This window comes from Ascaphus truei (genome assembly GCF_040206685.1).
Source record: "Ascaphus truei isolate aAscTru1 chromosome 15 unlocalized genomic scaffold, aAscTru1.hap1 SUPER_15_unloc_1, whole genome shotgun sequence".
Taxonomy (NCBI): Eukaryota; Metazoa; Chordata; class Amphibia; order Anura; family Ascaphidae; genus Ascaphus; species Ascaphus truei.
Window position 1 is genome coordinate 389,611 of NW_027453854.1, and position 15,657 is coordinate 405,267.

Consider the following 15,657-nt stretch of genomic DNA (forward strand, 5'->3'; position numbering starts at 1 on the left):
AAATATCACAAAATTCTTCTAAGTCCCTCGGGAAGAGTGAAAGACGCGCACGTTCATTTTCAGAGCTCCTAGACCTTCCTATAAGAAGTTAGCCAAAAAGTAGCTTCGAAAAACGCTTAGGTTAAGTTTCAGAGTTGCTTCTAATGTACCAAAGCTGGACTTAGACATAATTTCACTCTCACAACATTATGGCTGGTTGGAGACCGTCCGAACCACAAGTACCGGGTCCATGGTTCTGGGCGTATACTGGGGGGACGGGGACGACTCCCATTAACCCCTGACTATACCGGGGATACGCTTATCACAATGCCTTTCTGGTCTGTGCTGAAGCAGGGCATTCTGGCAGCCAAGTGGCTTGACCTTTATTAGTGAGCCTGGTTACCCCCTTTCGGAACCACAGACTTAGAAATCGCCAGCTCATATACAGTGCATAAAATATATTTATATATATACCCTTATACACAATTTTAATAAAAAATATCACAAAATTCTTCTAAGTCCCTCGGGAAGAGTGAAAGACGCACACGTTCATTTTCAGAGCTCCTAGACCTTCCTATAAGAAGTTAGCCAAAAAGTAGCTTCGAAAAACGCTTAGGTTAAGTTTCAGAGTTGCTTCTAATGTACCAAAGCTGGACTTAGACATAATTTCACTCTCACAACATTATGGCTGGTTGGAGACAGTCCGAACCACAAGTACCGGGTCCATGGTTCTGGCCGTATACTGGGGGGACGGGGACGACTCCCATTAACCCCTGACTATACCGGGGATACGCTTATCACAATGCCTTTCTGGTCTGTGCTGAAGCAGGGCATTCTGGCAGCCAAGTGGCTTGACCTTTATTAGTGAGCCTGGTTACCCCCTCTCGGAACCACAGACTTAGAAATCGCCAGCTCATATACAGTGCATAAAATATATTTATATATATACCCTTATACACCATTTTAATAAAAAATATCACAAAATTCTTCTAAGTCCCTCGGGAAGAGTGAAAGACGCGCACGTTCATTTTCAGAGCTCCTAGACCTTCCTATAAGAAGTTAGCCAAAAAGTAGCTTCGAAAAACGCTTAGGTTAAGTTTCAGAGTTGCTTCTAATGTACCAAAGCTGGACTTAGACATAATTTCACTCTCACAACATTATGGCTGGTTGGAGACCGTCCGAACCACAAGTACCGGGTCCATGGTTCTGGGCGTATACTGGGGGGACGGGGACGACTCCCATTAACCCCTGACTATACCGGGGATACGCTTATCACAATGCCTTTCTGGTCTGTGCTGAAGCAGGGCATTCTGGCAGCCAAGTGGCTTGACCTTTATTAGTGAGCCTGGTTACCCCCTTTCGGAACCACAGACTTAGAAATCGCCAGCTCATATACAGTGCATAAAATATATTTATATATATACCCTTATACACAATTTTAATAAAAAATATCACAAAATTCTTCTAAGTCCCTCGGGAAGAGTGAAAGACGCACACGTTCATTTTCAGAGCTCCTAGACCTTCCTATAAGAAGTTAGCCAAAAAGTAGCTTCGAAAAACGCTTAGGTTAAGTTTCAGAGTTGCTTCTAATGTACCAAAGCTGGACTTAGACATAATTTCACTCTCACAACATTATGGCTGGTTGGAGACAGTCCGAACCACAAGTACCGGGTCCATGGTTCTGGCCGTATACTGGGGGGACGGGGACGACTCCCATTAACCCCTGACTATACCGGGGATACGCTTATCACAATGCCTTTCTGGTCTGTGCTGAAGCAGGGCATTCTGGCAGCCAAGTGGCTTGACCTTTATTAGTGAGCCTGGTTACCCCCTTTCGGAACCACAGACTTAGAAATCGCCAGCTCATATACAGTGCATAAAATATATTTATATATATACCCTTATACACCATTTTAATAAAAAATATCACAAAATTCTTCTAAGTCCCTCGGGAAGAGTGAAAGACGCGCACGTTCATTTTCAGAGCTCCTAGACCTTCCTATAAGAAGTTAGCCAAAAAGTAGCTTCGAAAAACGCTTAGGTTAAGTTTCAGAGTTGCTTCTAATGTACCAAAGCTGGACTTAGACATAATTTCACTCTCACAACATTATGACTGGTTGGAGACAGTCCGAACCACAAGTACCGGGTCCATGGTTCTGGCCGTATACTGGGGGGACGGGGACGACTCCAATTAACCCCTGACTATACCGGGGATACGCTTATCACAATGCCTTTCTGGTCTGTGCTGAAGCAGGGCATTCTGGCAGCCAAGTGGCTTGACCTTTATTAGTGAGCCTGGTTACCCCCTCTCGGAACCACAGACTTAGAAATCGCCAGCTCATATACAGTGCATAAAATATATTTATATATATACCCTTATACACCATTTTAATAAAAAATATCACAAAATTCTTCTAAGTCCCTCGGGAAGAGTGAAAGACGCGCACGTTCATTTTCAGAGCTCCTAGACCTTCCTATAAGAAGTTAGCCAAAAAGTAGCTTCGAAAAACACTTAGGTTAAGTTTCAGAGTTGCTTCTAATGTACCAAAGCTGGACTTAGACATAATTTCACTCTCACAACATTATGGCTGGTTGGAGACAGTCCGAACCACAAGTACCGGGTCCATGGTTCTGGCCGTATACTGGGGGGACGGGGACGACTCCCATTAACCCCTGACTATACCGGGGATACGCTTATCACAATGCCTTTCTGGTCTGTGCTGAAGCAGGGAATTCTGGCAGCCAAGTGGCTTGACCTTTATTAGTGAGCCTGGTTACCCCCTCTCGGAACCACAGACTTAGAAATCGCCAGCTCATATACAGTGCATAAAATATATTTATATATATACCCTTATACACCATTTTAATAAAAAATATCACAAAATTCTTCTAAGTCCCTCGGGAAGAGTGAAAGACGCGCACGTTCATTTTCAGAGCTCCTAGACCTTCCTATAAGAAGTTAGCCAAAAAGTAGCTTCGAAAAACACTTAGGTTAAGTTTCAGAGTTGCTTCTAATGTACCAAAGCTGGACTTAGACATAATTTCACTCTCACAACATTATGGCTGGTTGGAGACAGTCCGAACCACAAGTACCGGGTCCATGGTTCTGGCCGTATACTGGGGGGACGGGGACGACTCCCATTAACCCCTGACTATACCGGGGATACGCTTATCACAATGCCTTTCTGGTCTGTGCTGAAGCAGGGCATTCTGGCAGCCAAGTGGCTTGACCTTTATTAGTGAGCCTGGTTACCCCCTCTCGGAACCACAGACTTAGAAATCGCCAGCTCATATACAGTGCATAAAATATATTTATATAAATACCCTTATACACCATTTTAATAAAAAATATCACAAAATTCTTCTAAGTCCCTCGGGAAGAGTGAAAGACGCGCACGTTCATTTTCAGAGCTCCTAGACCTTCCTATAAGAAGTTAGCCAAAAAGTAGCTTCGAAAAACGCTTAGGTTAAGTTTCAGAGTTGCTTCTAATGTACCAAAGCTGGACTTAGACATAATTTCACTCTCACAACATTATGGCTGGTTGGAGACCGTCCGAACCACAAGTACCGGGTCCATGGTTCTGGGCGTATACTGGGGGGACGGGGACGACTCCCATTAACCCCTGACTATACCGGGGATACGCTTATCACAATGCCTTTCTGGTCTGTGCTGAAGCAGGGAATTCTGGCAGCCAAGTGGCTTGACCTTTATTAGTGAGCCTGGTTACCCCCTTTCGGAACCACAGACTTTGAAATCGCCAGCTCATATACAGTGCATAAAATATATTTATATATATACCCTTATACACCATTTTAATAAAAAAATATCACAAAATTCTTCTAAGTCCCTCGGGAAGAGTGAAAGACGCGCACGTTCATTTTCAGAGCTCCTAGACCTTCCTATAAGAAGTTAGCCAAAAAGTAGCTTCGAAAAACACTTAGGTTAAGTTTCAGAGTTGCTTCTAATGTACCAAAGCTGGACTTAGACATAATTTCACTCTCACAACATTATGGCTGGTTGGAGACAGTCCGAACCACAAGTACCGGGTCCATGGTTCTGGCCGTATACTGGGGGGACGGGGACGACTCCAATTAACCCCTGACTATACCGGGGATACGCTTATCACAATGCCTTTCTGGTCTGTGCTGAAGCAGGGCATTCTGGCAGCCAAGTGGCTTGACCTTTATTAGTGAGCCTGGTTACCCCCTCTCGGAACCACAGACTTAGAAATCGCCAGCTCATATACAGTGCATAAAATATATTTATATATATACCCTTATACACCATTTTAATAAAAAATATCACAAAATTCTTCTAAGTCCCTCGGGAAGAGTGAAAGACGCGCACGTTCATTTTCAGAGCTCCTAGACCTTCCTATAAGAAGTTAGCCAAAAAGTAGCTTCGAAAAACACTTAGGTTAAGTTTCAGAGTTGCTTCTAATGTACCAAAGCTGGACTTAGACATAATTTCACTCTCACAACATTATGGCTGGTTGGAGACAGTCCGAACCACAAGTACCGGGTCCATGGTTCTGGCCGTATACTGGGGGGACGGGGACGACTCCCATTAACCCCTGACTATACCGGGGATACGCTTATCACAATGCCTTTCTGGTCTGTGCTGAAGCAGGGAATTCTGGCAGCCAAGTGGCTTGACCTTTATTAGTGAGCCTGGTTACCCCCTCTCGGAACCACAGACTTAGAAATCGCCAGCTCATATACAGTGCATAAAATATATTTATATATATACCCTTATACACCATTTTAATAAAAAATATCACAAAATTCTTCTAAGTCCCTCGGGAAGAGTGAAAGACGCGCACGTTCATTTTCAGAGCTCCTAGACCTTCCTATAAGAAGTTAGCCAAAAAGTAGCTTCGAAAAACACTTAGGTTAAGTTTCAGAGTTGCTTCTAATGTACCAAAGCTGGACTTAGACATAATTTCACTCTCACAACATTATGGCTGGTTGGAGACAGTCCGAACCACAAGTACCGGGTCCATGGTTCTGGCCGTATACTGGGGGGACGGGGACGACTCCCATTAACCCCTGACTATACCGGGGATACGCTTATCACAATGCCTTTCTGGTCTGTGCTGAAGCAGGGCATTCTGGCAGCCAAGTGGCTTGACCTTTATTAGTGAGCCTGGTTACCCCCTCTCGGAACCACAGACTTAGAAATCGCCAGCTCATATACAGTGCATAAAATATATTTATATAAATACCCTTATACACCATTTTAATAAAAAATATCACAAAATTCTTCTAAGTCCCTCGGGAAGAGTGAAAGACGCGCACGTTCATTTTCAGAGCTCCTAGACCTTCCTATAAGAAGTTAGCCAAAAAGTAGCTTCGAAAAACGCTTAGGTTAAGTTTCAGAGTTGCTTCTAATGTACCAAAGCTGGACTTAGACATAATTTCACTCTCACAACATTATGGCTGGTTGGAGACAGTCCGAACCACAAGTACCGGGTCCATGGTTCTGGCCGTATACTGGGGGGACGGGGACGACTCCCATTAAACCCTGACTATACCGGGGATACGCTTATCACAATGCCTTTCTGGTCTGTGCTGAAGCAGGGCATTCTGGCAGCCAAGTGGCTTGACCTTTATTAGTGAGCCTGGTTACCCCCTTTCGGAACCACAGACTTAGAAATCGCCAGCTCATATACAGTGCATAAAATATATTTATATATATACCCTTATACACAATTTTAATAAAAAATATCACAAAATTCTTCTAAGTCCCTCGGGAAGAGTGAAAGACGCGCACGTTCATTTTCAGAGCTCCTAGACCTTCCTATAAGAAGTTAGCCAAAAAGTAGCTTCGAAAAACGCTTAGGTTAAGTTTCAGAGTTGCTTCTAATGTACCAAAGCTGGACTTAGACATAATTTCACTCTCACAACATTATGGCTGGTTGGAGACAGTCCGAACCACAAGTACCGGGTCCATGGTTCTGGCCGTATACTGGGGGGACGGGGACGACTCCCATTAACCCCTGACTATACCGGGGATACGCTTATCACAATGCCTTTCTGGTCTGTGCTGAAGCAGGGAATTCTGGCAGCCAAGTGGCTTGAACTTTATTAGTGAGCCTGGTTACCCCCTCTCGGAACCACAGACTTAGAAATCGCCAGCTCATATACAGTGCATAAAATATATTTATATATATACCCTTATACACCATTTTAATAAAAAAATATCACAAAATTCTTCTAAGTCCCTCGGGAAGAGTGAAAGACGCGCACGTTCATTTTCAGAGCTCCTAGACCTTCCTATAAGAAGTTAGCCAAAAAGTAGCTTCGAAAAACGCTTAGGTTAAGTTTCAGAGTTGCTTCTAATGTACCAAAGCTGGACTTAGACATAATTTCACTCTCACAACATTATGGCTGGTTGGAGACAGTCCGAACCACAAGTACCGGGTCCATGGTTCTGGCCGTATACTGGGGGGACGGGGACGACTCCCATTAACCCCTGACTATACCGGGGATACGCTTATCACAATGCCTTTCTGGTCTGTGCTGAAGCAGGGCATTCTGGCAGCCAAGTGGCTTGACCTTTATTAGTGAGCCTGGTTACCCCCTTTCGGTACCACAGACTTAGAAATCGCCAGCTCATATACAGTGCATAAAATATATTTATATATATACCCTTATACACCATTTTAATAAAAAATATCACAAAATTCTTCTAAGTCCCTCGGGAAGAGTGAAAGACGCGCACGTTCATTTTCAGAGCTCCTAGACCTTCCTATAAGAAGTTAGCCAAAAAGTAGCTTCGAAAAACGCTTAGGTTAAGTTTCAGAGTTGCTTCTAATGTACCAAAGCTGGACTTAGACATAATTTCACTCTCACAACATTATGACTGGTTGGAGACAGTCCGAACCACAAGTACCGGGTCCATGGTTCTGGCCGTATACTGGGGGGACGGGGACGACTCCCATTAACCCCTGACTATACCGGGGATACGCTTATCACAATGCCTTTCTGGTCTGTGCTGAAGCAGGGCATTCTGGCAGCCAAGTGGCTTGACCTTTATTAGTGAGCCTGGTTACCCCCTCTCGGAACCACAGACTTAGAAATCGCCAGCTCATATACAGTGCATAAAATATATTTATATATATACCCTTATACACCATTTTAATAAAAAATATCACAAAATTCTTCTAAGTCCCTCGGGAAGAGTGAAAGACGCGCACGTTCATTTTCAGAGCTCCTAGACCTTCCTATAAGAAGTTAGCCAAAAAGTAGCTTCGAAAAACGCTTAGGTTAAGTTTCAGAGTTGCTTCTAATGTACCAAAGCTGGACTTAAACATAATTTCACTCTCACAACATTATGGCTGGTTGGAGACAGTCCGAACCACAAGTACCGGGTCCATGGTTCTGGGCGTATACTGGGGGGACGGGGACGACTCCCATTAACCCCTGACTATACCGGGGATACGCTTATCACAATGCCTTTCTGGTCTGTGCTGAAGCAGGGCATTCTGGCAGCCAAGTGGCTTGACCTTTATTAGTGAGCCTGGTTACCCCCTCTCGGAACCACAGACTTAGAAATCGCCAGCTCATATACAGTGCATAAAATATATTTATATATATACCCTTATACACCATTTTAATAAAAAATATCACAAAATTCTTCTAAGTCCCTCGGGAAGAGTGAAAGACGCGCACGTTCATTTTCAGAGCTCCTAGACCTTCCTATAAGAAGTTAGCCAAAAAGTAGCTTCGAAAAACGCTTAGGTTAAGTTTCAGAGTTGCTTCTAATGTACCAAAGCTGGACTTAGACATAATTTCACTCTCACAACATTATGGCTGGTTGGAGACCGTCCGAACCACAAGTACCGGGTCCATGGTTCTGGGCGTATACTGGGGGGACGGGGACGACTCCCATTAACCCCTGACTATACCGGGGATACGCTTATCACAATGCCTTTCTGGTCTGTGCTGAAGCAGGGCATTCTGGCAGCCAAGTGGCTTGACCTTTATTAGTGAGCCTGGTTACCCCCTTTCGGAACCACAGACTTAGAAATCGCCAGCTCATATACAGTGCATAAAATATATTTATATATATACCCTTATACACAATTTTAAAAAAAAATATCACAAAATTCTTCTAAGTCCCTCGGGAAGAGTGAAAGACGCACACGTTCATTTTCAGAGCTCCTAGACCTTCCTATAAGAAGTTAGCCAAAAAGTAGCTTCGAAAAACACTTAGGTTAAGTTTCAGAGTTGCTTCTAATGTACCAAAGCTGGACTTAGACATAATTTCACTCTCACAACATTATGGCTGGTTGGAGACAGTCCGAACCACAAGTACCGGGTCCATGGTTCTGGCCGTATACTGGGGGGACGGGGACGACTCCCATTAACCCCTGACTATACCGGGGATACGCTTATCACAATGCCTTTCTGGTCTGTGCTGAAGCAGGGCATTCTGGCAGCCAAGTGGCATGACCTTTATTAGTGAGCCTGGTTACCCCCTTTCGGAACCACAGACTTAGAAATCGCAAGCTCATATACAGTGCATAAAATATATTTATATATATACCCTTATACACCATTTTAATAAAAAATATCACAAAATTCTTCTAAGTCCCTCGGGAAGAGTGAAAGACGCGCACGTTCATTTTCAGAGCTCCTAGACCTTCCTATAAGAAGTTAGCCAAAAAGTAGCTTCGAAAAACGCTTAGGTTAAGTTTCAGAGTTGCTTCTAATGTACCAAAGCTGGACTTAGACATAATTTCACTCTCACAACATTATGACTGGTTGGAGACAGTCCGAACCACAAGTACCGGGTCCATGGTTCTGGCCGTATACTGGGGGGACGGGGACGACTCCAATTAACCCCTGACTATACCGGGGATACGCTTATCACAATGCCTTTCTGGTCTGTGCTGAAGCAGGGCATTCTGGCAGCCAAGTGGCTTGACCTTTATTAGTGAGCCTGGTTACCCCCTCTCGGAACCACAGACTTAGAAATCGCCAGCTCATATACAGTGCATAAAATATATTTATATATATACCCTTATACACCATTTTAATAAAAAATATCACAAAAGTCTTCTAAGTCCCTCGGGAAGAGTGAAAGACGCGCACGTTCATTTTCAGAGCTCCTAGACCTTCCTATAAGAAGTTAGCCAAAAAGTAGCTTCGAAAAACGCTTAGGTTAAGTTTCAGAGTTGCTTCTAATGTACCAAAGCTGGACTTAGACATAATTTCACTCTCACAACATTATGGCTGGTTGGAGACAGTCCGAACCACAAGTACCGGGTCCATGGTTCTGGCCGTATACTGGGGGGACGGGGACGACTCCCATTAAACCCTGACTATACCGGGGATACGCTTATCACAATGCCTTTCTGGTCTGTGCTGAAGCAGGGCATTCTGGCAGCCAAGTGGCTTGACCTTTATTAGTGAGCCTGGTTACCCCCTTTCGGAACCACAGACTTAGAAATCGCCAGCTCATATACAGTGCATAAAATATATTTATATATATACCCTTATACACAATTTTAATAAAAAATATCACAAAATTCTTCTAAGTCCCTCGGGAAGAGTGAAAGACGCGCACGTTCATTTTCAGAGCTCCTAGACCTTCCTATAAGAAGTTAGCCAAAAAGTAGCTTCGAAAAACGCTTAGGTTAAGTTTCAGAGTTGCTTCTAATGTACCAAAGCTGGACTTAGACATAATTTCACTCTCACAACATTATGGCTGGTTGGAGACAGTCCGAACCACAAGTACCGGGTCCATGGTTCTGGGCGTATACTGGGGGGACGGGGACGACTCCCATTAACCCCTGACTATACCGGGGATACGCTTATCACAATGCCTTTCTGGTCTGTGCTGAAGCAGGGAATTCTGGCAGCCAAGTGGCTTGAACTTTATTAGTGAGCCTGGTTACCCCCTCTCGGAACCACAGACTTAGAAATCGCCAGCTCATATACAGTGCATAAAATATATTTATATATATACCCTTATACACCATTTTAATAAAAAAATATCACAAAATTCTTCTAAGTCCCTCGGGAAGAGTGAAAGACGCGCACGTTCATTTTCAGAGCTCCTAGACCTTCCTATAAGAAGTTAGCCAAAAAGTAGCTTCGAAAAACGCTTAGGTTAAGTTTCAGAGTTGCTTCTAATGTACCAAAGCTGGACTTAGACATAATTTCACTCTCACAACATTATGGCTGGTTGGAGACAGTCCGAACCACAAGTACCGGGTCCATGGTTCTGGCCGTATACTGGGGGGACGGGGACGACTCCCATTAACCCCTGACTATACCGGGGATACGCTTATCACAATGCCTTTCTGGTCTGTGCTGAAGCAGGGCATTCTGGCAGCCAAGTGGCTTGACCTTTATTAGTGAGCCTGGTTACCCCCTTTCGGTACCACAGACTTAGAAATCGCCAGCTCATATACAGTGCATAAAATATATTTATATATATATACCCTTATACACCATTTTAATAAAAAATATCACAAAATTCTTCTAAGTCCCTCGGGAAGAGTGAAAGACGCGCACGTTCATTTTCAGAGCTCCTAGACCTTCCTATAAGAAGTTAGCCAAAAAGTAGCTTCGAAAAACGCTTAGGTTAAGTTTCAGAGTTGCTTCTAATGTACCAAAGCTGGACTTAGACATAATTTCACTCTCACAACATTATGACTGGTTGGAGACAGTCCGAACCACAAGTACCGGGTCCATGGTTCTGGCCGTATACTGGGGGGACGGGGACGACTCCCATTAACCCCTGACTATACCGGGGATACGCTTATCACAATGCCTTTCTGGTCTGTGCTGAAGCAGGGCATTCTGGCAGCCAAGTGGCTTGACCTTTATTAGTGAGCCTGGTTACCCCCTCTCGGAACCACAGACTTAGAAATCGCCAGCTCATATACAGTGCATAAAATATATTTATATATATACCCTTATACACCATTTTAATAAAAAATATCACAAAATTCTTCTAAGTCCCTCGGGAAGAGTGAAAGACGCGCACGTTCATTTTCAGAGCTCCTAGACCTTCCTATAAGAAGTTAGCCAAAAAGTAGCTTCGAAAAACGCTTAGGTTAAGTTTCAGAGTTGCTTCTAATGTACCAAAGCTGGACTTAAACATAATTTCACTCTCACAACATTATGGCTGGTTGGAGACAGTCCGAACCACAAGTACCGGGTCCATGGTTCTGGGCGTATACTGGGGGGACGGGGACGACTCCCATTAACCCCTGACTATACCGGGGATACGCTTATCACAATGCCTTTCTGGTCTGTGCTGAAGCAGGGAATTCTGGCAGCCAAGTGGCTTGACCTTTATTAGTGAGCCTGGTTACCCCCTCTCGGAACCACAGACTTAGAAATCGCCAGCTCATATACAGTGCATAAAATATATTTATATATATACCCTTATACACCATTTTAATAAAAAATATCACAAAATTCTTCTAAGTCCCTCGGGAAGAGTGAAAGACGCGCACGTTCATTTTCAGAGCTCCTAGACCTTCCTATAAGAAGTTAGCCAAAAAGTAGCTTCGAAAAACGCTTAGGTTAAGTTTCAGAGTTGCTTCTAATGTACCAAAGCTGGACTTAGACATAATTTCACTCTCACAACATTATGGCTGGTTGGAGACCGTCCGAACCACAAGTACCGGGTCCATGGTTCTGGGCGTATACTGGGGGGACGGGGACGACTCCCATTAACCCCTGACTATACCGGGGATACGCTTATCACAATGCCTTTCTGGTCTGTGCTGAAGCAGGGCATTCTGGCAGCCAAGTGGCTTGACCTTTATTAGTGAGCCTGGTTACCCCCTTTCGGAACCACAGACTTAGAAATCGCCAGCTCATATACAGTGCATAAAATATATTTATATATATACCCTTATACACAATTTTAATAAAAAATATCACAAAATTCTTCTAAGTCCCTCGGGAAGAGTGAAAGACGCACACGTTCATTTTCAGAGCTCCTAGACCTTCCTATAAGAAGTTAGCCAAAAAGTAGCTTCGAAAAACGCTTAGGTTAAGTTTCAGAGTTGCTTCTAATGTACCAAAGCTGGACTTAGACATAATTTCACTCTCACAACATTATGGCTGGTTGGAGACAGTCCGAACCACAAGTACCGGGTCCATGGTTCTGGCCGTATACTGGGGGGACGGGGACGACTCCCATTAACCCCTGACTATACCGGGGATACGCTTATCACAATGCCTTTCTGGTCTGTGCTGAAGCAGGGCATTCTGGCAGCCAAGTGGCTTGACCTTTATTAGTGAGCCTGGTTACCCCCTCTCGGAACCACAGACTTAGAAATCGCCAGCTCATATACAGTGCATAAAATATATTTATATATATACCCTTATACACCATTTTAATAAAAAATATCACAAAATTCTTCTAAGTCCCTCGGGAAGAGTGAAAGACGCGCACGTTCATTTTCAGAGCTCCTAGACCTTCCTATAAGAAGTTAGCCAAAAAGTAGCTTCGAAAAACGCTTAGGTTAAGTTTCAGAGTTGCTTCTAATGTACCAAAGCTGGACTTAGACATAATTTCACTCTCACAACATTATGGCTGGTTGGAGACCGTCCGAACCACAAGTACCGGGTCCATGGTTCTGGGCGTATACTGGGGGGACGGGGACGACTCCCATTAACCCCTGACTATACCGGGGATACGCTTATCACAATGCCTTTCTGGTCTGTGCTGAAGCAGGGCATTCTGGCAGCCAAGTGGCTTGACCTTTATTAGTGAGCCTGGTTACCCCCTTTCGGAACCACAGACTTAGAAATCGCCAGCTCATATACAGTGCATAAAATATATTTATATATATACCCTTATACACAATTTTAATAAAAAATATCACAAAATTCTTCTAAGTCCCTCGGGAAGAGTGAAAGACGCACACGTTCATTTTCAGAGCTCCTAGACCTTCCTATAAGAAGTTAGCCAAAAAGTAGCTTCGAAAAACGCTTAGGTTAAGTTTCAGAGTTGCTTCTAATGTACCAAAGCTGGACTTAGACATAATTTCACTCTCACAACATTATGGCTGGTTGGAGACAGTCCGAACCACAAGTACCGGGTCCATGGTTCTGGGCGTATACTGGGGGGACGGGGACGACTCCCATTAACCCCTGACTATACCGGGGATACGCTTATCACAATGCCTTTCTGGTCTGTGCTGAAGCAGGGAATTCTGGCAGCCAAGTGGCTTGAACTTTATTAGTGAGCCTGGTTACCCCCTCTCGGAACCACAGACTTAGAAATCGCCAGCTCATATACAGTGCATAAAATATATTTATATATATACCCTTATACACCATTTTAATAAAAAATATCACAAAATTCTTCTAAGTCCCTCGGGAAGAGTGAAAGACGCGCACGTTCATTTTCAGAGCTCCTAGACCTTCCTATAAGAAGTTAGCCAAAAAGTAGCTTCGAAAAACGCTTAGGTTAAGTTTCAGAGTTGCTTCTAATGTACCAAAGCTGGACTTAGACATAATTTCACTCTCACAACATTATGGCTGGTTGGAGACAGTCCGAACCACAAGTACCGGGTCCATGGTTCTGGCCGTATACTGGGGGGACGGGGACGACTCCCATTAACCCCTGACTATACCGGGGATACGCTTATCACAATGCCTTTCTGGTCTGTGCTGAAGCAGGGCATTCTGGCAGCCAAGTGGCTTGACCTTTATTAGTGAGCCTGGTTACCCCCTTTCGGAACCACAGACTTAGAAATCGCCAGCTCATATACAGTGCATAAAATATATTTATATATATACCCTTATACACCATTTTAATAAAAAATATCACAAAATTCTTCTAAGTCCCTCGGGAAGAGTGAAAGACGCGCACGTTCATTTTCTGAGCTCCTAGACCTTCCTATAAGAAGTTAGCCAAAAAGTAGCTTCGAAAAACGCTTAGGTTAAGTTTCAGAGTTGCTTCTAATGTACCAAAGCTGGACTTAGACATAATTTCACTCTCACAACATTATGACTGGTTGGAGACAGTCCGAACCACAAGTACCGGGTCCATGGTTCTGGCCGTATACTGGGGGGACGGGGACGACTCCAATTAACCCCTGACTATACCGGGGATACGCTTATCACAATGCCTTTCTGGTCTGTGCTGAAGCAGGGCATTCTGGCAGCCAAGTGGCTTGACCTTTATTAGTGAGCCTGGTTACCCCCTCTCGGAACCACAGACTTAGAAATCGCCAGCTCATATACAGTGCATAAAATATATTTATATATATACCCTTATACACCATTTTAATAAAAAATATCACAAAATTCTTCTAAGTCCCTCGGGAAGAGTGAAAGACGCGCACGTTCATTTTCAGAGCTCCTAGACCTTCCTATAAGAAGTTAGCCAAAAAGTAGCTTCGAAAAACACTTAGGTTAAGTTTCAGAGTTGCTTCTAATGTACCAAAGCTGGACTTAGACATAATTTCACTCTCACAACATTATGGCTGGTTGGAGACAGTCCGAACCACAAGTACCGGGTCCATGGTTCTGGCCGTATACTGGGGGGACGGGGACGACTCCCATTAACCCCTGACTATACCGGGGATACGCTTATCACAATGCCTTTCTGGTCTGTGCTGAAGCAGGGAATTCTGGCAGCCAAGTGGCTTGACCTTTATTAGTGAGCCTGGTTACCCCCTCTCGGAACCACAGACTTAGAAATCGCCAGCTCATATACAGTGCATAAAATATATTTATATATATACCCTTATACACCATTTTAATAAAAAATATCACAAAATTCTTCTAAGTCCCTCGGGAAGAGTGAAAGACGCGCACGTTCATTTTCAGAGCTCCTAGACCTTCCTATAAGAAGTTAGCCAAAAAGTAGCTTCGAAAAACACTTAGGTTAAGTTTCAGAGTTGCTTCTAATGTACCAAAGCTGGACTTAGACATAATTTCACTCTCACAACATTATGGCTGGTTGGAGACAGTCCGAACCACAAGTACCGGGTCCATGGTTCTGGCCGTATACTGGGGGGACGGGGACGACTCCCATTAACCCCTGACTATACCGGGGATACGCTTATCACAATGCCTTTCTGGTCTGTGCTGAAGCAGGGCATTCTGGCAGCCAAGTGGCTTGACCTTTATTAGTGAGCCTGGTTACCCCCTCTCGGAACCACAGACTTAGAAATCGCCAGCTCATATACAGTGCATAAAATATATTTATATAAATACCCTTATACACCATTTTAATAAAAAATATCACAAAATTCTTCTAAGTCCCTCGGGAAGAGTGAAAGACGCGCACGTTCATTTTCAGAGCTCCTAGACCTTCCTATAAGAAGTTAGCCAAAAAGTAGCTTCGAAAAACGCTTAGGTTAAGTTTCAGAGTTGCTTCTAATGTACCAAAGCTGGACTTAGACATAATTTCACTCTCACAACATTATGGCTGGTTGGAGACCGTCCGAACCACAAGTACCGGGTCCATGGTTCTGGGCGTATACTGGGGGGACGGGGACGACTCCCATTAACCCCTGACTATACCGGGGATACGCTTATCACAATGCCTTTCTGGTCTGTGCTGAAGCAGGGAATTCTGGCAGCCAAGTGGCTTGACCTTTATTAGTGAGCCTGGTTACCCCCTTTCGGAACCACAGACTTTGAAATCGCCAGCTCATATACAGTGCATAAAATATATTTATATATATA